The sequence below is a fragment of the Telopea speciosissima genome, chromosome 1 (genome assembly GCF_018873765.1).
Source record: "Telopea speciosissima isolate NSW1024214 ecotype Mountain lineage chromosome 1, Tspe_v1, whole genome shotgun sequence".
NCBI classification, from domain to species: domain Eukaryota; kingdom Viridiplantae; phylum Streptophyta; class Magnoliopsida; order Proteales; family Proteaceae; genus Telopea; species Telopea speciosissima.
Genome location: NC_057916.1, coordinates 67,385,207 through 67,407,135, shown reverse-complemented (window position 1 = coordinate 67,407,135; position 21,929 = coordinate 67,385,207). Strand labels below are relative to the sequence as shown.

At 41.7% G+C, this 21,929-nt stretch overlaps 1 pseudogene; it reads right to left on the bottom strand.

Annotated features, from left to right (window-relative positions):
- Positions 1-2,397, bottom strand: part of LOC122666491 — a 4,406-nt pseudogene extending 2,009 nt beyond the window's left edge.
- Positions 2,398-21,929: the final 19,532 nt, after the last annotated feature.

Genomic DNA, 21,929 nt, shown 5'->3' with positions numbered 1-21,929 from the left:
TGGGGGGGGGGGGGGGGGGGGGGGGGGGAGGGGGGGGGGGGGGGGGGAGGGGGGGGGGGGGGGGGGGGGGGGGGGGGGGGGGGGGGGGGGGAGAGGGGGGGGAAAAGGGGGGGGGGGGAGGGGGGGGGGGGGGGGGGGGGGGGGGGGGGGGGGGGGGGGGGGGAGGGGGGGAGGGGAAGGGGGGGAGGGGGGGGGGGGGGGGGGGGGGGGGGGGGGGAGGGGGGGGGGAGGGGGGGGGGGGGGGGGGGTGGGAGGGGGAATTGGGGGGGTTTTTGGTGTTTTTTGGGTTTTTTTTTAGTGATTTGTTATAAGGGAGTATTGTGGGTGGATGTGAGAGGGTGGGGGGTTTTTGTGGGTTTTTTTTTTTTTTTTTGGGGGAGTTGGGATGGGGGGGGATTAAGGAGGGTTTGGGGGGGGGTTGATGAATTTTTGGGGTTGTGTTTTGAAGGGGGGCGTCTAGGTTTAAATTTTTTTTTTTTTTTTGAGGGGTGTTTTTTTTTTTTTGGGGGTTTATTTTTTTTTTTTTTTTTGGGTTTTTTTTTTGGGTGGGGGGGTTGGAGGGGGGGGGGGGGGGGGGGGGGGGGGGGGGGGGGGGGGGGGGGGGGGGGGGGGGTGGGCTGGGGGGGGGGGGGGGGGGAGGAGGGGAAAGGGGAAAGGGGGGGGGGGGGGGGGGGGGGGTGGGGGGCCCGGGCCGCGAGGGGGGGAGGGGGGGGGGGGGGGGGAAAAAAAAAAAAACGAAGATAAAGGGGGGGGAGGAAGGGGGGGGGGGGGGGGAGGGGGGAGGGGGGTAAAGGGGAGGGGTGGGGGGGAGGGGGGGGGGAAAGGGAGTGGGGGGGGGAAAAGAAAAAGGAGGGGGGGGGGGATGGGAGGGGGGAAGGGGAAGGACGAAAAAAAAAAGAACAAGGAAAGAGAAAGAAAAAAAGGTAAGGAAAAAAAAAAGAAAAAAAAAAAAAAAGGAGGGGGGGAAAGAGGGGGGAAGGCCAAAACAAAGGGAAAAAGAAGAAAAAGGGGGGGGAAGGAGGGGGGGGGGAGGGCGGGTACTGAGAGGGGGACGCTGAGGAAAATGGGGGAGACGGGGGGTGGGGAGGGGGGGGGGGGGGGGGGGGGGGAAGGGAGAGGGAGGGAGGGGGGGGGAGAGGGGGGGGGGGAGGGGAGAAGGAGGGGGGGGGGGATTTGTTTGAGATGGGGAAAGGGGGGGGGGGGAGGGTGGGGGGGGGATTAAGGTTAAGGGGGGAGGGTGGGGTGGATGGGAGGTTGGGGAGGGTGTGGGGATGAGGGGGAGGGACGGGGTGTTTTTGGGGGGGGAGGGGGGGGGGGGGGGGGCCTCCTTGGTGAATGTTTTTTGCATTGGGGGGGGAGTGGGGTGGGGGGGGGCCCTACCCTTCCTTCGGGGGGAGGGGGGGGGGGAAGGGGGAAAGAAGGGGGCGTTTGGCGGGGGTTGGGGGGGGGGGGGGGTGTGGAGGTGCTGGGGAAGAGGGGGGGAGGGAGGGGGGGGGGGGGAGGGGGGGGGGGATTGGGGTTTTATGGGGGTGTTGGGTGTAGGGGGGGACTTTTCGCTTGGGAGGGGGGGGGGGGGGGGGGGGCGGGGACTACGGGTTGGGGCGTTTTGCTTTTGTTTCGAGGGGGGGGGGGGGGGGGGGCGCGGGCGGGGGGAAGGGGGGGGGGGGGGGGGGGGGGGGGGGGGGGGGGGGGGGGGGGGGGGGGGGGGGGGGGGCGGGGGGGGGGGGGTGAGGGGGGGGAAAGGAGGTGGGGGGGTGGGGGGGGGGGAGGGGGGGGGGGGGGTTTTTTTTTTGGGGGGGGGGGGGGGGGGGGGGGAGGAGGAGAGGAAAGGGGGGAGGGGGGGATGAGGGGGGGGGGGGGGGGGGGGGGTTGAAAGAGTAATTTACCACCATTTGGGCCAGAGCACAAAACAAAAAAAAAAAAAAAAAAAAAAAAAAAAAGATGGAAAAAAAAAAGAGGGAAAAAAAAAAAAAAAAAAAAAAGAAGGGAGAAAGAAAAAAGAAAAAAAAACAAACCCAACCCCCCCCCCCCAATTATTAAGTTAGAGGGGATACGGATGGGAATTATTTTTTTTTAATATTTGAGGGGAGAGGGGGGAGAAGGGGGGGGGGGGGGGGGGGAGGGGGGGGGGGAGGGAGGGGGGGGGGGGGGGAGGGGGGGGGGGAACAAAAAAGGGGGTGAGGGGGGAAGGGGGGGGGGGGGTGGGGGGGGGGGTGTGGGGGGGGGGGGGGGGGGGGGGGGGGGGGGGGGGGGGGGGGGGGGGGGGGGGGGGGGGGGGGGGGGGGGGGGGGTGGGGGGGGGGGGGGGGGGGGGGGGGGGGGGGGGTGGGGGGGTTTGTGGGTGGTGGGGGGGGGGGGGGGGGGGGGGGGGGGGGGGGGGGGGGGGGGGGGGGGGGGGGGGGGGAAAAGCTCAGGGGGGGGAAGGGGGGAGGGGGGGGAAGGAGAAAAAAGAGGGAAAAAGGGGGTTGGGGGGGGAGTGGGGGGGGGGGGGTTTTATGAGAGGGGGGGTGGAAAGGGGGGGAAAGGGGGGGAGGGAAAGAGGAGGGGAGGGAAAGGGGAGGGGGGAAAGGGAGGGGAGGGAGAGGGGGGGGGGGTAGGGTGGGGGGGGGAAAAGGGAAAAGCGAGGGGAAGGGGAGGGAAGGCCCAACCAACCCGAGGGGAGGGGGAAGGGGGGAAGGAGAGGGGGAGGGGAAAGGGGGGGGGGGGGGGGGGGGGGGGAAAGGGGGGGAGGGGGTGGTGTTAAGGGGGAACTTTTTTTTTTTTTTTTTTTTTTTTTTTTTTTTTTTTTTTTTTTTTTTTTTTTTTTTTTTTTTTTTTTTTTTTTTTTTTTTTTTTTTTTTTTATTAGGAAGAGAAAAAAAGAAAGAAAAAGGAAGGAGGAAAAAATAAAGTTTTTTTTGCAATTTTTTTTTTTTTTTTTTTTTTTTTTGGTTTAGGGGTGGAGGGGGAGGGAGGTGGGGGGGGGGGTGGGGGGGGGGGGGGGGGGGGGGGGAGGGGTAGGGGGTTTCCCCGCGAAATGGAGTAATATCAAAATACAATGCTCACAACATAGAGAAAGTGAAAGAAGAAAAATTTTCATTGATATTTGGCTTTGAAAAGTGATAGGCAAAAATCCCCCTGGTCAAGTGTAAGCTTGTTAATCGGTTTGGTTCCGAGTATTCGTTTGATCCACGAGAGTGCTAGTATGAACCAAAACAAGAACCGATTTGATTATGAAATTTGATACTCAACCAATCCTTCTCAGTTCGGTCATACTCAGTTCCCGTATTCCATTTTTATTAGACTTTATTCGCTTTTCTGATGGTTCCTAAGCCAGATCCGAAAGCGAAACTAAATTTAAAACCTACATTCCATAACCAAATTTAATCAATTCGATTCGATTTGGCTAATTCGATCCGATTTCAATTTTGATATTTGGTTTTGGTTCTAATTTGACACCTTACTCAAGTGGGTATGGGAAGAATACCATTTTTGCTATGTGGAAAGATGATATGGTCATTCCGGCTGTTGGATAGAGAGAGCAAGAGCTGAATCAACCACGTGTCAAATTTTAAATTCTAATTCAATCAAATAACCTCTTACATATTGGCATGCATCTCCATGAATGTATATCTATGCAGATATAGGCATTAAGACCAAAAATTTGTTTCTTGTCTACCAGTCCATGAACCCATAGTCCATAAGACAAAAATTTCGCAACAATATTCGGCACCGTTATTATACTATTGATCTTGATAATGATTACAAAAATTTAATTACCATCTTTTTTTTGTCCTCTTAGTTTTACTTCATTTCACATCTAACCTTAGGAGGCTGAACAAGTAACAAATGTTGGACTGTATGAAATGAACCATGAGTTCAACCATGAGTCAACAGGTCCCATTCAATTTACATGAATGTTAGAAAAATAGAATCCGAATTGTCTTCAGGGTGCCAAGTGCCCAGGGTGCTGCCAGGGGACATCCAACGGCTGAACTGTGCTGCACACATCTCGATGCACACTTGAGGATGTGTGCGGCACAACCCAACGGTTGACAGCACCCTGGGCGGGTTAGGCTCCCTGGAGATGAGCTAAATTCAAAAAATATGCAATATTTGAAGTTAAAATATTAAAAAATATCTACAGCTTAAATTCTTTTTTTTTTTTTTACTATGAGAAACCTTTAATGACTTGGTAGTTAACAAACTTTTAGAAACCCCTTTTGCAACTTGCTATAGAAATGGGCTCCATGAATGGATGCAACAACTTTTATGGAAAGCATAAATTTTGGGTTACAACCTGTGGTCTTGTTTGTTGCCAATCGAAATCACTATTTCTTTGGTATAATATTAGTCTTTCTATTCGTTCACTTCATTATCATTGAGAACCTGAGATCCCTTAAATTAATGGTAGTGTACAACCTTATGGGCCGGGAGACTGTAAATACATATGGAGTAAGGTTAGAAGTAGTCAAGGAGTGGGATATGTCATCAACCATAAACTCTCTGTTTTGGTGACACTACTCTTTACGTCTTCAATATATTGTATTTAGGGGTGCAAGTTTGGCCCTGATAGCCCGAGCCCATTCTGACCCGACCCGCCTCTTGAGCCTGAATAAGGTTTGGACTAAGATACATTGACCCTGAGGACGGATCGGGATTGGAAATTTCTAACCTTGAGTCAGGGTCAGGCCGAACCAGGGTTGATGCCTTGGGCTGAGCTCAGCCCAGCCCAACCTGAACTTGTCTTCTTCTTCTTTCTTTTTTCTCTTATTCTTTGTGTTTTTGTTCTTCTTCCTCTCTCTCTTTTTCTTTTTCTTGTTTGGTCCTCTGCTTTCTTCTTCCACTTATTTCTTCTTCATCGCAGTCTGGCTCAATACCTACATCACCCTTCCCCCGAGCCTGGATCAACCCCTAGATCTCCTTTCCCCTACCCCATGGCTAGGGACAATTAGGGTCAGCCCAGTCGACCCTGAGGGCTGGTTAGAGTTGGATTTTTATAGCCCTGAGTGAGGGTCGGGTCGGGCCTGAACCCAGCTAAAGGGACTCAGGGTTGGGTTGGGGTTTCAAAATGCCCCGCCAAATCCAACCCTATTGCAGCCCTAGTTGTAGTCATACCATTTTACCATGTAATACATTTATAGAAGTAATCTCTGAGAACAATTTGTATAAAAAATTGATTTAGAGCTATACTATATTACTATCCCTACGTAAAAGTAATATATATGTGAACCGAGGCTTGAGTCGGTTGGGCCAACCACGTATGGTCCTAAACTCCTTATCATCATGTGTTTCTGTTTCCTAATGTAGGAATGGCAATAGGATGTTTGAACCAGACTGGGCCCCACCTTGGTTAGATCATAAGATTATAAGTACATGCTTTGTAGCATGGTACGAGTTAGGTTTTGGTTTCTTAGAAAAAACTAACAATGTAAAAGTCTATTATCAAGCCCCTTGTTTTATGCCCAAAAACAGTAAAATAGAGTAGAAGATGTCAACTATTTCTGCTACTTCATTTTACTTTTAGGGTTTATATACAAACAAACAGATCCTTAGGTTCTCTTGGTTTCAAATGTTTTTTCTTAAGTTTTCTTTCTATCGACATAAAAGTATGTGGAAATAAAATAAAAGAATATATGTGACAGTATATTATTGTGACAAGGATTTGTCCTTTTTTCAAATATCACGAGACGCCTATTCTACGGGTAGATAATGTGCCTATTCCAACCATTGCATACAAAGGATATGGTCTAGATTAGTAATGCGTCAAATTTCAAAGTTTAAAACAATCAAATATCCTCGGTGAATAGTGCATGTGTACCAATACTTTAACCATTACTAAATACAATTACCAAAAAAAAAAACCATTACTAAATACTTTCCCAATATTGACTAGGAACAAACAATTTAGATAGGATAAATCATGAAAATGGATGGCTCAGATATGTTCTATGACTTAATGTCACAAACCCTCGTGGCATCAATATTAACTAATTTATGAAATAAGAATTTATTTCCCAAGAAACAAAATGGTAGATGCACGATTTTTACGGGGGATCAAGTCTTCCTTAAGCCACGTGTAGGAATTCCTTCACTCATGATAATCATTACACTTGTATGGACATAGGGAAAAATGAAGGGTAGTTTCAACTAGGGATGTAAACGGATCGGATTCGGATCGGATACGGATCGGATGTGATCGGAGTCGGATATTCCCTGACCGAATTCGGATACCTCTAAACGGATTCGGATGCGGATCGGATTCGGATTTTTGACCATCCGTTTACATCTCTGCCTTGTGTAACCCGGACCTTCCTCCCCCTAGTGGATACAATTCACTCTCAATCCATATCTCTTAGATCATGATTCTCTTTTCATCATATTCTAGAACCTATTGAATCTTCAAAAACCGTCAAAATCATTATTTATTTAATTTTTTATTATTAAGTATTCGGATTTTTTTTCGGACGGATTTTAATCGGAGTATTCGGATTATTTCCCGGATATCTCTAAACGAATACGGATGCCCCTAAACGGACACGGATGCAGATTCGGATTCGGATTTCGGTTATCCATTTACATCCCTAGTTTCAACCTCCAACATATAGGGTGAGTAACTATGATGATAGATTTGTATTGCAGATGAATTTTTTGCAAAAAAGGGTTTTACCAAAATAGTGTAAGAGAACAAATGGAACCTCAATAAAAAGAAAAGGAAAAAGCACTCCTACACGTTAAAGATCAGGGCTTCCTATCAAGGGACTCAACTAGACTATTTTCCTCTCTTCAAACAAAAGCAAAGGTGCATGATTTCAGGTAATATGCCTAATGTGAAATATCTTGGAAAATAGGAATCACTGAAACTAGCAGAGAAGAGTGCTCATAAGTCAGGATAGAGACTAAAACTTTGTTGTCAGATTCAATAATAAGGTGGTCCCAACTATTTTGGTTAGCGTGAAGGATGCTTGAATGAATCGTCATTCCTTCATCGACTATAATGGAGGAGATCATTGACGGTGTAGGTGCTGCTAGGAGTGCTCTGTCAACATAATCTCAAAAGATAAACGCCAATATATATACTCCATTTGGTGTTTTATCCATTGTGAAATTTCCCTACATTTATTCTGAAAATATAGATTTCACATGGATGCCAATTTTTTAAAGCAAAAAGAATGCTACTAGGGTGCATGCGGTGTGCTGCCCTATTGCCCAAACACAGGGTGTGCAAAATGATTGCCGTACCCTCAAAAATTTTCACTATTCCATGGGGTGTGAGTCATTACATGTGCCCCTATGTTAGGGTGCAGGGATAATATACCACACGCGTCCAAGTAGTGTTCTCTTTCTCTTTTTTAAAACATCTATTGATGTGACATACAGATTCTTTCCCACTAGTGGCATAGGAAACTCTCTTTCAAAACAAGAAAAAAAAATAAAGGATCGAGTTTCCGTCCACCTACAATGAATATTTATCAAGAGGGTATTTCGAAACATACAAAAATCCTAGGGAAGGTTTGTGAACTCTAGGTTGGTTGATGAATTATCGTCTATGGGTGGAGAAAAACTTTATCCAAAAGAAATTGTTGTCAAAACATTGCTCAAGTAGTCAATAGTCAATTCAAAAATAATTTTTGATGAATAACTACCCTACAGGAAGCCAAGGAAATAAAATAATTCACTTTTCTTTTGGTTTTATAAATATCTTTTTAAATTTTTATATTTCCTAAAATATCGTTTAAGATCTTATTTTCTTGACTGCTAGAAATGTGCAAGTCACCTGTCATTAATTCTGAAGGATTCGAGACGACTAAGTGTGGATTCCTTTTGCCCTCAAATTTAGAACGGCAGTGGCAACAAGGCATCAAAGCAAAGTTGTAGATATTTCCAATGGCATTTAATTGAGCAATTATTAACCTAAAGAGTTGAAGTCAAAAGCTCAGTGTCACTGTGAGGCTCAGCCATATCTGCTTCTTGTGGCTTGGCTTCCTGAAACCCATCAAGCTTCCTAGAGTTAAAATCTATCGCCAGAAATGATGAGAGAATGATACATTGTATGTATGCATTGGGAATGGGTAGGGAAATGTTATTGGCTCGGCACAGGGAGGCCAATTTAGAAATCTGGTTTTTAACATTTCAAATACAGTTACAAATATGTTGGAGGATAAAGTTTTCCTCCACCCATAGAGGATGGTGCACCCATTATTCTAGGGTTCACAAACTCTCTTAGGGTTTTTGTATGTTTTAAAAAATCCTTTCGATGTCTATTCCCACCCTCTCCACCCTATTCCTCGGTGAATGGGATTCCATTGACTTTTAGTGGAAGAAAACACGATTCGTATGTTCTAAGAGTCAAAAAATATCAGTAGCATAGGCCACGCTCTTTGGATAGGGAAATGTTTTCTATCCTGAAGCGCATTCTATCTCTGTCCTCCTCCCATTGAAAGGACATCTCCACCCATATTAAGGGAGAAGAGAGATAGACCCAAGAAACGTTAGCGTAGCCACATTCTCAGATAAGAAATATCATCCAAAAAGCAAGCTCAAACAGAATGTAAAGTAACAATCAAAGATGGTTTTAGGATAAAATTAAGGATAGAAGGATCTATCTCTCTCTCTCTCTCTCTCTCTATCTCTCTGTCTGGATAACCCCATGAAGGGCTCTTAGTTCTAACTTCTTGGCCAGTGGTTTTAGTGGAAGGAGAACGTTCATAGATGTCTTTTCTTGTCCTCTAGTAGTTATTCCATCTCTATCATCCTTATTATGTGCGTGTGACACTACTAACCTACAACCACTTCCATGATCAACTTGGCAAAGGTGGAGGGGTTATTCATTGTTGTCTAATAATTAAGATGAATCCCTTTCAATCCAATTATCACCAAAGAAGCAACTTGCTGGGCATATGTGGGGTTTTTCATTGCATTGTCCTTACCACTCATTCCAACGATTGCGACTAGACGTATTAAATATTGTTGGATAATATTCCAGACTGTATACAACAACAAGAATAATAACAATTCAGTTTTATTTCAATTAAATGGGATCGGCTACAAAAATCATTGTCCTTCAATTAATTCTATTCAAAATCATATTTGATATAAGGTTTAAGCTATACATGTCTTTTCTCACCATTTTTGATAGGATCGTTTTATATCTATCTCTAACTCTTTTAGTCCATTCAATTTGAATCAAATCATCTCTCCATATTAGAACATCCAAAAACCTCCGTTGAACATGATCATGTATAAGAGAATCTCTATTGACTCCAACCACCGTTGTCAAGGATAAGTGTATATCCAGTGGTGATAAAGTCGACCTTGTTGATAAGAATAGTGATCAAAGTAAAAGTCTTAAGGGATGAGAATGCTGATAAGGTTCAATCTCTAAAGGAGACCATCAATAGCCATCAATCTCTACTTCCCTTGGACAGTAGCAGTCCTCATCATGGGCCTTTATATATGGGCTGTAATCACAACATTAAATAATAAGAAAATATCACATATCTTACCGTGGATGTAGGTTTTTTTTTTCCACTCAAATATCAATTATATTAAAATGAGCAAAAGAATTCCAAAGCAAACCAAATAGAACCAACCCCCCCCCCCCCACCTTCGGCATGGCCATCAGTAGGGGAGGAAGCAAGCCAACAAAATAGAAAATGTTGTCAGTGGAACCGATATATATCTCGGTTTACATTGGGCATCCATCAAAAGATCATCACGAAGGACAGCATGGCCAGAGAGGTGGAAGACGTGAAGGTCTTAGCTGCTCCTTTAGTAAAAAAATCAGCAATAGTATTGGCTTCTCTATAACAGTGGGAAAGTTTCCACTGAATGGATGATAGATATGGCTGGAGCATGGACCATTCCTTGAAAATGTACCAAGGAATATGACCTCCATAAACTGCTATTAGAACTGCAAGAGAGTCACACTCAATCCATAAAGACTGAATCCCCACGTCCCTTGCAATAGACACTCTTTTCACCAATGCATGGAATTCAGCCTCATAATTGGAGCAAATACCAATATAAGAACTAAAAGTTGCAACTACCCTTGCTTGAAAGTCAAGGACTACATTGTTTGTACCTTCCCTACCTGGGTAACCAAGGGAACACCCATCAACGTAAATACTTGTGTCAAATCTCTCTCTTTCTCTCTATTCTTCTTGTGATTTACTTACCTTAGCATCATGCCACCTCAAATGACTTTCTCGTACCTTATCATGTATCAAAACTACTCTCGAATCAACTCTAATAGGATCATTCCTTACATAATAGGGAGAAATTATCTGTCTGGGAGAAAGTTCTCCACCAAAGGAAAACTCTAACCAAATTTTTTTTATAAGAACTTGTAGTAAATGTAAATAGGGAGAAAGTTCTCTATCTGTGAGTGTGGCCTAGGCCAATACTCCCATGTGTCTATCTCTCTCCTTCCTATATGAAAAGACCCCTCTGCCCCCTTGTTTTGAGGAAGAGAGAGATAGACACATGGGAGTGCTGGCGTAGGCTATTCCTAGACAAAAAACTAATTCCCATGTAAATAATAGCTTGAACTAGAGAGTTTTCGTATTGTTTTTTGATATTTTGCATCCTATTTTTCTACAAGGCTATCTAGCAAGATTTTTGTGACTAAGTCCTATATTATGTGATGGTTCAAAATACCTCCAAAGTCATTTTATTCGTTTTCACTTACACAGACCTTCTTTTAACCATATAAAGGGATGGCTTGACTTCAACAATGTTACTATATCATTTATTTGGTATATGGAAAATTGGTACGTGAGATGAGAGTGTAGAAGTTAGTGCATAGTTTGCTTCCAAAAGATGAAAGTAAGTGAAAAGTTTTCCCTCACACCTATATAGAAAAGAATCTCCTTAATTAACGGGTATACCTAATTTTGTAATGTAGAGAGTGACGTAAATATTACCATTGGATATTGAGAAAATATCCTTGATAAACCCAAAATTACACGGGTTAATCGTAAGCCACCACGTGTCCCGGCCCAAGTGGGAAGACCATCCCAAGCCCGGCCATCATACGTCTCACTTGATTAGCCCGGAAGGCAAAGAACCAACAAGGAAGTCCAAGAACCAAGACCAAGTACTACACGCAAGCTACTACCGTCATCGACAAGATATGCATTACCTCATCAGTTGAGGGTACCACCTACCAGAGGCAGAGTTCCAGATGGACTCATGTACCAAGGACCTTATCCAACATACAAAGACGCATGAATGTCTATCTACCAGGAACATCCTCCCTACTGGAACTCTATCTCCCGTAGGAGAGCAACCAATCAAGAGAGGAATCCTACTACCTAGGAACGTCTATCTACTACGAGGACTACTCGTCACCAACTGGGACTCTCTACACCGTCACACTCCACTATAAATATAAAGGTACTCTACCCCATTCACCCATCTTGAATTCTAACTATTCATCTGTTTGCTCAAAGAGATCTATCTTAGGCATTGGAGAGTCCTAGGCCGGAACCACACCGGTTCTCCCTTGTCACCAAGGTCCTTTTGCAGGTTGCGACACTCGAAGGGACCACCAGGCGATTTCTTGACGCAACAATCCTAGATTGGCCATATCTCGAAATTCATCATCAAATCCAATCATTTACCATCTCATCTAATGCCACACTCTCATGTTTGTCCATTTCAATCTTTTGTTTAATTCTCCACTTAGCAAACTTGGATTGATCTGAAATTTAATATGTAAGCAAGGGATGACCTTGGGGTCTACTTGTCCACAATATTATAGCCCAAGCTAAAATTGCCACATGATAGATCTAAGTGCCCATTAAGGAAGGTGAACTATTTTCTCAAAAAAATGGCTTCAGCTCTAAATAACATTTCGGAATGGTTCAAGTCAAGCACGAAACCCAACTTGAAATTTGAATAAAGACTACATGAATTAGGCCCCAGAACCATGACATGTTAGGTTATTCATGCATCAAATTTGCCACGATGATTACTTAGTCACAATGGCTAGCGAAGTATAATGATTCACTATTTTTCACATGGTAGTATATGGTTAGTCCATGTGATAGAGGACTAGGCCGCAAGCATCTCATTGGTAAAATTTCAGCTTAAAATGAGTAGATTGAGGATGTTTCTAAAATTACAAAAGATGACATTTTGTATTTTATAGTCATCTCTATTTGATGGCATTTTGATAATTTTAATAAAACTTTGAATCAAGTTATGATTACAAGTCATCGGTTCCCAACAGGTTATGAATATATATATTTATTATTCAATTGTTGTCAAGGAAAACCTGAGCTACCTTTAACCATAGTCTTGAATTAGTTTCATCCTATATATGAAATGTCGTAGAAGTAGTCAAGGTGTGTGATGTGCAACAAACCATTAAATCTCTATTTGGTGACCTTTTCAATAATCTCACTTCACTTCTATTAAGATTATCTAACTACATAACTAGATTATCCCTTTAATATCTATAATCTATATATAATTCCAATGTCCATATTGACGCTCGATCTTAATCATATGGGTATATATTCTCTAAAATTTCTCACTAGATTAGTGGATTAATTAAAGCATCAAATTACTCTTATGCATACTTAAATTAATATATAGATAGAAAATATACTATAAAATTGGTTAATCCGCATCACATACGTCAAATCCCATACTTTTTTAAATTGAGGATGATCACGTGGACCAATGCTTTAATGGGGAGTCAAGAAAGAAGTATTCAATTCAAGAGTTTGGATAAATATATGGTTTTGATTAAGAAGACTAACATAAATTTTCCTAATTCAAATCACTGAATAAGTCAAGAAGTGTCACCAAACAGAGATTATTTCATGTTTGGATGCACATTACACTCCTTGGACTACTTCTAACCTTTTTTTTTTGGTTGGTAAACGACTACTTCTAACTCATTCCATATACAAAAATTATTAATTAAAAAGAATAGGTTTTCTTTGAAGAGGATTGAATAAATATTTATGGGCCATGGACTTACACTGATTAAAGTTGCAAAATGGACTTAGTATTATAAAATAGACTGACTAATAAAAGCTTAATTTTCAAGTAGTATACGCTATAAAAAAAAAACTAAAAAATAAAAATTTGTAAGAAATCACTACTTAGTTGCATGTTCTCTACACTAATGACTGGGCCAATGTGGGGGGGCACACCTGGGTATCCACCCAGGGGGCAAGGACGTCATTTCACTATGCCTTGTGAGAGGACATAGAGTGCACCACCAAGCAGGGATCTTTTTCCCAAAACATTTTTATAGATGAGTTTCTTTGTACATGAACAGACACACAGATACAACTTTGACTGAAAAATTGGAAATATGGGCCAAGTCCAAACAACCAAAAGACTGCCAACGATTTAGAAGAATTTGTTTATCGAACAAAAAAAAACATAGAGGAATTTTATTTATTTATTTTTTCAATGATGAAACAGACGGGACCTTGCCGACAGTAAATTTGGAATTGTGGGTCCAAATTTTGCTGCTACACTTGTACTGCTGGCAGCCAAGGAAATGGGATCTTAAAGTATATTTTAGAAAATACTAAAACCTAATAGGGTATTTATGAACCCCAAGGGTAAATGAATTATTCCATTTCCTTGGCTGCCAATAGTACATTCCTGCTATAAGTGTAGTAGCAAAATTTTTTCAGAGTTGTGGTTTATTGTTTCCTCTCTGGTTTTCCCCAATTCAAAAGTTTTTGTTAACTTTTTACGTGTTACAGATGGGGGATAACCGAGTCAAGTTGCTTTGTATATACGTGCACCTGTGAGAGGTAGCCATCTGTCCCATTTTTTGCCATTTGTAAGGAGAGGATGGGTATCTCACATGTATGTTCACCTGCAAATACGTGATCCATTCTCGGGATGATCAAGCACATAGGCATTAGGCCAATAATATATAATAATAAGCATATAGGTAGAAAGGTGAATTGATCTCTTCGTAATACTGCTGCGATCGCATCAACTGTATTATTGATTGAGCAATTAAAACCCTCCTCATGAAAGCACATGGAGAGGGAATTCAAAAAGCTCTGAATCGTCACTTAGCAGTTAGCGGCGACTCTACTCTACTCTACTGAGCTAATTTCCCCCTTTTTCCTTCTTTCTTCTTCTTCTTTTTTTTTTTTAATTTTTTTTTATGACTTTGAAATCTTCAAAGTTTGATCATATCAATGACTCAATTAGTCTGTATCACCAAAAAAAACTACTCAATTAGTCTTCAACACAACAGTATAAGTCAAAGTTACAAGGTGGAAAGAGAGACGTGGTTCTTGAAAATCAGTAAATAGATAATCGAAAAATCAAATTTGATCCGTATCCATATCTAATTAGAGATATCTATATTCGTTTAGAGATATCCTAAAAAACATTTGAATATTACGATAAAAATCTGACTTGAAAAAAATCCGAATACTCAATAATAAAAGGGTTTTTGAGATTCAATAGGTTCTAGAATATGTGAAAAAGAGAATCATAATTTAAGAGATATGGATTGAGAGTGAATTGTATCCGCTAGGGGGAGGAAGGTCCAGGTTATACAAGGGAGAGATGTAAATGGATGGTCGAAAATCCAAATTCGATCTACTGTTGAATCCATCCGAATCCATTTAGAGGTATCCGTATTTGGCCAAAAAATATCCAGATCCGATGACATCCGATCCGTATCCGAGTTGAATCCGATCCATTTACATCCCTAGAGAGAGAGAGAGAGAGAGAGAGAGAGAGAGAGAGAGAGAAGGGTTTCAACTATCAATAACTTTCCGGCATGGATCTGGTCGAACATGAAAACCCAACTTTAAAATTGACTAAAGATAACATATAAGGCCTCAGAGCCCTAGCAGAGGCATGACATGCTAGAGTATTCAAGCATCAAATTTGTTAGGATAATTACTCAGTCACAATGACTACTGAAGTATATTGTTTCATTATTTGTCAATACATGAGTTAGTCAATGTGATAGAAGACTAGGCTAGCATCTCATTGACACAATTTCAGTTTAAAATGAATAGAAGATGTATCTAAAATTATAAAAGATAACATTTTGTATTTTATATTCATCTCCATTTGATGGTATTTTGATAATTTTACTAAAATTTTAAATCGGGTTTTGAATACAAGACATCATACCCCAACAACTTTTAAATATATTTATTAAATAGTTGTCAAGGAAAACTAAACTCCCTTTTAACCGTAGTCTTGAATTAGTTACATCGTATATATGAAGTGACGTAGAAGTAGTCAAGGAGTGTGACATGCAACCAACCATAAAGTCTCTCTTTGATGACACTTTCTTAATTAACTACTTCAATAATCTATACAATTATCTCTAACTAAGATTGTATGATATGATTTGGATTGGGGAAATTTCGGCCGGTCTCCTAAACTTAATATATATTTTTACCCAAATTCTCTGATGGAATACCCTTTTTTCTTACGCTCCTAATAAAAGAACAAGAAACAAAAAAAAAAAAAAAAAACAGATTTTCAATTCTCTTTTACCAATTTTCATATTGACACTCTTAATCATATGGTTATATATTCTCTAAAATTTCTCACTAGATTAGTGGACTAATTAAATCATCAAATAATTCTCAAGTATACTTAAGTTAAATTAATGTGTAGATAGAAAATATATTATAAAATTAATTAATCCGCATCACATACATCCAATCCCATGCTTTTTTGAATTGAGGATGATGGCGTGGACCTATGCTTTATTGGGGGAGTCAAAAAAGAAGTATTCAATTGAAGAGTCTCGATAAATATATGGTTAAGATTAAGGAGAATAACAGAAATTTCCCTAATTCAATTATTTTGACACATTCTCAGATATTAATTGTATGGATTAGATTGTACAAATTATTGAAGAAGTCTAGAAGTGTCACCAAACAGACATTAATGGTTGGTTGCACATTCCACTCCTTGGACTGCTTCTAACCTTTCTTGTTTTTTGTTGGTAAACGACTACTTCTAACCTCATTCCATATATAAATTAAAGAGTGTAGGCTTTCTTTGAAGACGATTGAATAAATATTTTTAGGTCATGGACTTACACTGATTAAAGTTTCAAAAAAGACTTAGTATTATAAAATATTATTAATTGTTAAATCTTAATTTTCAAAGAAGTATACTTTAGGAGTTTTTTTTCAAGAATGGATCATTTGCACGTACCAACAGGCGAACGTACATGTGAGAATCAACCACCTGTCCTATATTTACCATTTACAAGGGGAGGAGGGGATTTTATGGAAACAAAATTAAAATGTGATTGGTTCTCACATGTACGTTCACCTGTTGGTACGTGTAGCGGAACCAAACTCGTTTTTTTCTACATGGACACATAGATACAATGCTGACTGATAAATTGGAGTTATGGGCCAAGTCCAAATAACCAGTAGAAGGATTTGTTTACCCCCAACCCACCCCCCCCCCAAAAAAAAAATAAAAGAAGAATTTTATTTTATTTTTTTATGACAAAACAAACAGGACCTTCCCGTTTTGTTTAGTTATGGGATGTTGATGTTAAACTTGAATGCAAAGGTTCTATACCCGATCCAAATCCGTTGTGCAATAGGATCATCGATTCCGACAAGGTCAACATTAAGGATCAACCGTCATCATGTGTTTATGTTTCCTAATGCAAGGGGGTGGCAATAGGATGGTTGAACCAGGAATCGTTCAACCGCTAAGTCACTGACCCCACTTCGGTTAGATCATAAAATTACTATATTATTCGAGCTGTAGCTGGGCCCAGGCCCGACCCAACCTTGACCTGGGCCTTGAAAAATCCAACCTTGACCTGCTGTCAGTGTTGGGCTGGACTGACCCTTATTGGGCCTGACAGTGAACAACCTCAGGCATGAGGAGTACTAATTTGGGTTTTCTGAACTGGCTAAGCCGTCAGATTAATTGGTTGATTAGAACTCGCTTACTCAAACAAAAGATTTACCAATTATAAATGAAAAAGTTTTGGCACTCAAACATATGCTAAAAAGATCTACGCACCTCATGCGCCCAACCTTGGTACTAGAAATACGTATAGAACATCATAGGCTTTGAGATATCATATCATAATAGTAGACGCCCATGATATAGTTCTTTGTCCATCTCTCCTGTCAGCATTATACATGGCAGGGTGCATGGAAGATGAAATTTTAATTTCTGATTCAATTCTTTTAGAGAAGGGGAAGGGAGATGCAGAGGCTGGGCCAGGCTGGGGAGAAGAAGAAGAAGACAGGATCGAACTGGGCTCAGCCCTAAACCTCAATCCTAGCCCGGCCTGGCCTTGACCCGTCCTCAAGACAAGGATATCTCAGCCCAAGCAGGCATATTCAGGCTCAGGCTCAGGCTCAGGCTCAGGCTCAAGCTCGGGCCTTTTTTTTTTTTTTTTTTTTGCTGTGAGATCTGTTATAAATTTTGAGGTACTAGAGAAGGCTAGGTGTGGATTTCCTTGACCCCAAATTTGGAACATGATGCCACCAAACCAACCAACATAGAAGACTTCAAATCCAATATTTCCAACGGCATTTAATTGGGCAATTAAAATTAAGAGTGGAAGTCAAAAGCTCGGTCTCACAGTTTGGCTCAGCCATCTTCTTCAACTCTGTTTGACTTTAATGACTTTGAAGCTTGAACACACTATGATCACAATAGACTAGTGGTTCTCTAACTTAACTTACTTCCTTGTCCCATAAGACCTGAATCCACAACCTTAATATGTGAGCATAGAGAGAAGAGGCAAACATATGTAGATATGTGATCTGTTTCTTCGATTTTTTTCTGCAAATTGTTATTCTGTTGCATTGTTAATTTCTAACACATTCGAATTCGGGGTGTCAACAAGTCGATTTCGATGAAGTCTGATAAGATGGGCTCAAAAGGACACACAAACTCGAGATGATTGGTTCACCACTTCACCTAATTAACCAAAATGACTCAAGAAAAATAAATAGAAAGTTAATTTGGGGGAGGGGGGGGAGACCAATTAAAATCACAGATGCAAAGTTAGGGGGTGAGGACATAAAAATGCGAATTAAATTCAAAATAAAGTCAAACAATGACAAAATCAAACCTAATGGAATTTGCAATTTTTTTTATGGAACAAAAGTAAATTAAATTAACCATCAAAATATAGAGTCCAACATGCTCTCTGTTACTACCCCTCTAAATTTACATACCCTAATATACTTAGCCAGATGATAGGTTAGCCAGATGATAGGTTAAACTAATAATGGATCTATCTTGCTTCATTGGTATTACATATTTACATGTGTTGTAGCTAAAAGACATAAGCTAGTCCAGGGGTGACTAAGATAGTCCCACATCGATCGGTGAGTGAAAGGAAGACCGTGATTCTTATAAGGATCAGACTTCTCACTCCTTCGTGAGGTCTTTTAAAGCCGTGAGGGTGACATTAAGTGCCCAGAGGGGCCAGATGAAATGAGAACAATTCACATGATCAATTACCCTCTTGACCTTCCCTTGAGAACCATCTTACCACCTCTCAGAGTCTGTCCATATTTCCATGGACTTGCTTCCCAGCAACATTGCCCTCTTGATTCCTTATTGGATTTTTTTTGTATGGGCTTCTTGTGGGCTTCACATGCATTGGATTGGGGAATGTTACGTTGTTGGTTCAGCAGAGTGAGGTCAGTTTTCATATCTGATTTTTTGACAACTCTTTGTCAAATACATTACAAATATATTCTACATCAAAAATTACCGGGAGTGTAGGCCACAGTCCTTGGGTAGGGAAACATTTTTTATCCGAAAGCGTGGCCTGTCTATCTCTCTCCTCTTTCCTATAAAATGACATATCTACCTCTATTATTAGAAGGAGAATGTTCATAGAGGTTCTTAGTTCTAACTTCTTGGCCACTGATTTTAGTGGAATGAGAACATTCATAGCTGTCTTCTCTTGTCCTCGAGTAATTATTCCATCTCTATCATCCTTAATTTTGTGCATCACGATATGACATGTAATGGTTTGTCATTATGTGCGTGTCACTGCTTACCTACCTACAAGCTTTCATGAGCAACTTGGCAAAGGTGGGGGGTTGGGTTCATGATTTGAGGTATTGGTATCATATCATCTGTATCGAGCAATACATAACAGTTTTGCAAGTAAACAATTTCAATACTGTGTTGATACCATATCGAGGATACAATACGAAGAAAGGGTAAAATTGTTAAAAAAATTATTTTTAAAGGAGATTTAGGGATAAATTTGTCTGACTCGATCCATTTTGGTACATGTGACCAATATCCAATCCGATACCGTGCACTAAAACCATGGTTGAGATATTCATTGTCTCTGCAGTTAAGATGAAACCCTTTACATCCAATTATTATGGGAATTGAAGGAGCCAAGTTGGGCAAAGGTGGGGTTGCTCATCGTTGTCTGATAAAGATGAATTCCTTTCAATCCAATTATTATCGAAGAAGCAAGTTGGGCAAAGGTGGGGTTTTTAATTCATTTGTCTCTAATAAGATGAATCTCTTTCATCCAGTTACTATCGAAGGAAACAATTTGAGTTTGATGTCTTCTTTTAAGTAACAACTTAAATATAGTGCATGAGCTATCATTTTTCATTGCATTTGTGATTAGTACTCATACCAAAGATCACGACTAGACGCTTAAATGAAGCCTGATTTTATCTTTCTGATAGAAACAAAATGTCAGTCAGATAAAGTTGAGCAATTTAGGCAAAGGTTACAAATGCAAGATAGTTTCTGTGTTAATTCAAATGGTGCTTCGGGTAGCTTGGTGTTATTCTGGAAGGCCAATATTACTGTGCAAGTCTTGTTTTCTTCACAACATGTGATTGATGCAATGGTGACGTTGGAAAATGGAGTCCCTTTTTTCTTGACATCTATGGCAATCCGGTTAGAGAAAGGAGACACGAAGTTTGGGATGAGATTGTCAATATTGGTGTTGGAAGGCATGATGGGTGGATATGCTATGGGGACTTCAACTCTTTCCTCTCGTGGCATGAGAAAGAGGGGGGGTGGGGGAACAAAAAAAGAGAAAGAGACCTACAAAATTTTCAAACCATGGTGAGCTCATGTGCATTAATGGATCTGGGATCTCATGGACCTACTTTCAAGTGGTCTAACAGACGGAAAGGCTCATCCAATATCAGAATCAAATTGGATAGAGCGCTCGCGAACCCTGCCTGAAAGGAAACTTTTGCTGATGCTGTAGTGATGGTTAAGCCTGCTCTCAACTCTGATCATGCCCCTATAATTATTGACTCAAAGGGGGGAAAATTTAGAGGAGCTCGTCCATTCCAATTTGAGTCCATGTGGTTTCGCCATCCAGACTGCAAACTGACTGCGATATCTGCATGGTCTTGTCAATCCTCGGATGATGACACCCCTACTTTGTTCCAGAAAATGCGGAATTGCAAGAAAGTCTATCGGAGATGGAACAAGGAGACTTTTGGTCACCTTCAGACCAACATTAGGAGACTGCAAGAGGAGCTTGAACAACTACAGAAGGGATCGGCTTCAGATCAGATGCAAAGAAAGGAGGAGGAGATCTCAACTCAACTGAATGAGGCCCTGGCACGAGAAGAGGAGATGTGGAAACAGAAGCGCAGGAACACCTGGCTGAAAGAAGGTGATAAGAACACAAAGTTCTTCCACATGTCTACTACGCAGAAAAGAAGCCACAATAGGATCCTCCATTTGCAGCTGAATGATGGAGCATGGACAGAATCTGAGGAGCAGGTGTACAAGGTCATGGAGAACTATTACCGTGATATATTCAGCTCTGAAGGTATTGACACTGATTCACTACACTTTGCCCTGGATTCAATCCAACCTTCTGTGACCAAAGATATGAATGCTAGTTTATGTGCTGTGCCTTCTAAGGAAGAGATGCGATCTGCTCTCTTCGCAATGACACCCCTTAAGGCACCAGGTCCTGATGGACTTCCTCTAGCTTTTTTCCAAAAATATTGGGGCTTCACTCACTCTGACATGTATACTTTTGTAAGTGATTTCTTTATGACTGGTGCTCTGCCTGTGCAATGTAATGAAACTATTCTTTGTCTAGTGCCGAAGTGCTCTAACTCTGTGAGTGCTGACCAATTTAGACCTATTAGTCTGTGTGCTGTTGCTGTGAAGGTCATTACCAAAATTATGGCATGCTGACTGAAGGTGGTTCTGGATATGCTGATCTCACCAGCCCAATCGGCTTTCATTCCTGATCGATCAATCTCTGATAATATTTATACTGCACACGAGCTCTTTCATTACATCAACAAAAAGAAGAAAGGCAAGCAGAGATTCATTGCACTCAAGTTGGACATGCGGAAGGATTATGACAGGGTGGAGTGGGAGTTTATTGACAAGCTGCTTCACCGGTTTGGGTTCTCAGACCACTGGGTTAATATGGTGTCAGCATGTCTTCGCTCTGTTTCTTATAAGCTGTTGATTAATGGTGCAACTAGGGGAACGGTTTCACCCACTCAGGGAATCAGGCAGGGGGATCCCCTATCTCCAACCCTTTTTATACTATGCTCTCAAGCTCTTAGCTCCATCATCAATAGGGCGGAGCAGGAGGGACTGATTAAGGGAGTTTCGGTTCGCAACAGAGCAAGGCCCATAACACATCTACTTTTCGCTAATGACTGCTTTCTTTTCTCTGAGATGCGGCTCGAAGAGGTGTGCCACTTACTGGAATGTCTGGATATTTATTGTAAGGCAAGTGGACAAGCTATTAACCTGCAAAAATCATGCCTTTCCTTCAGCCCTAATGTACCTCTGAAATTTAGAAGATGGTTTCTCAAGGATACTTAAGGTCAAATATGGGAATGGACCCAATAAGTACTAATGCAGAATACTCTCGGTGCCACTCAAGACCAGCCATGCAAAGATGTATCCATTCCTTAGGTGGCATCCATATCCATTAGCCATCCGTGGGATTCCCTTC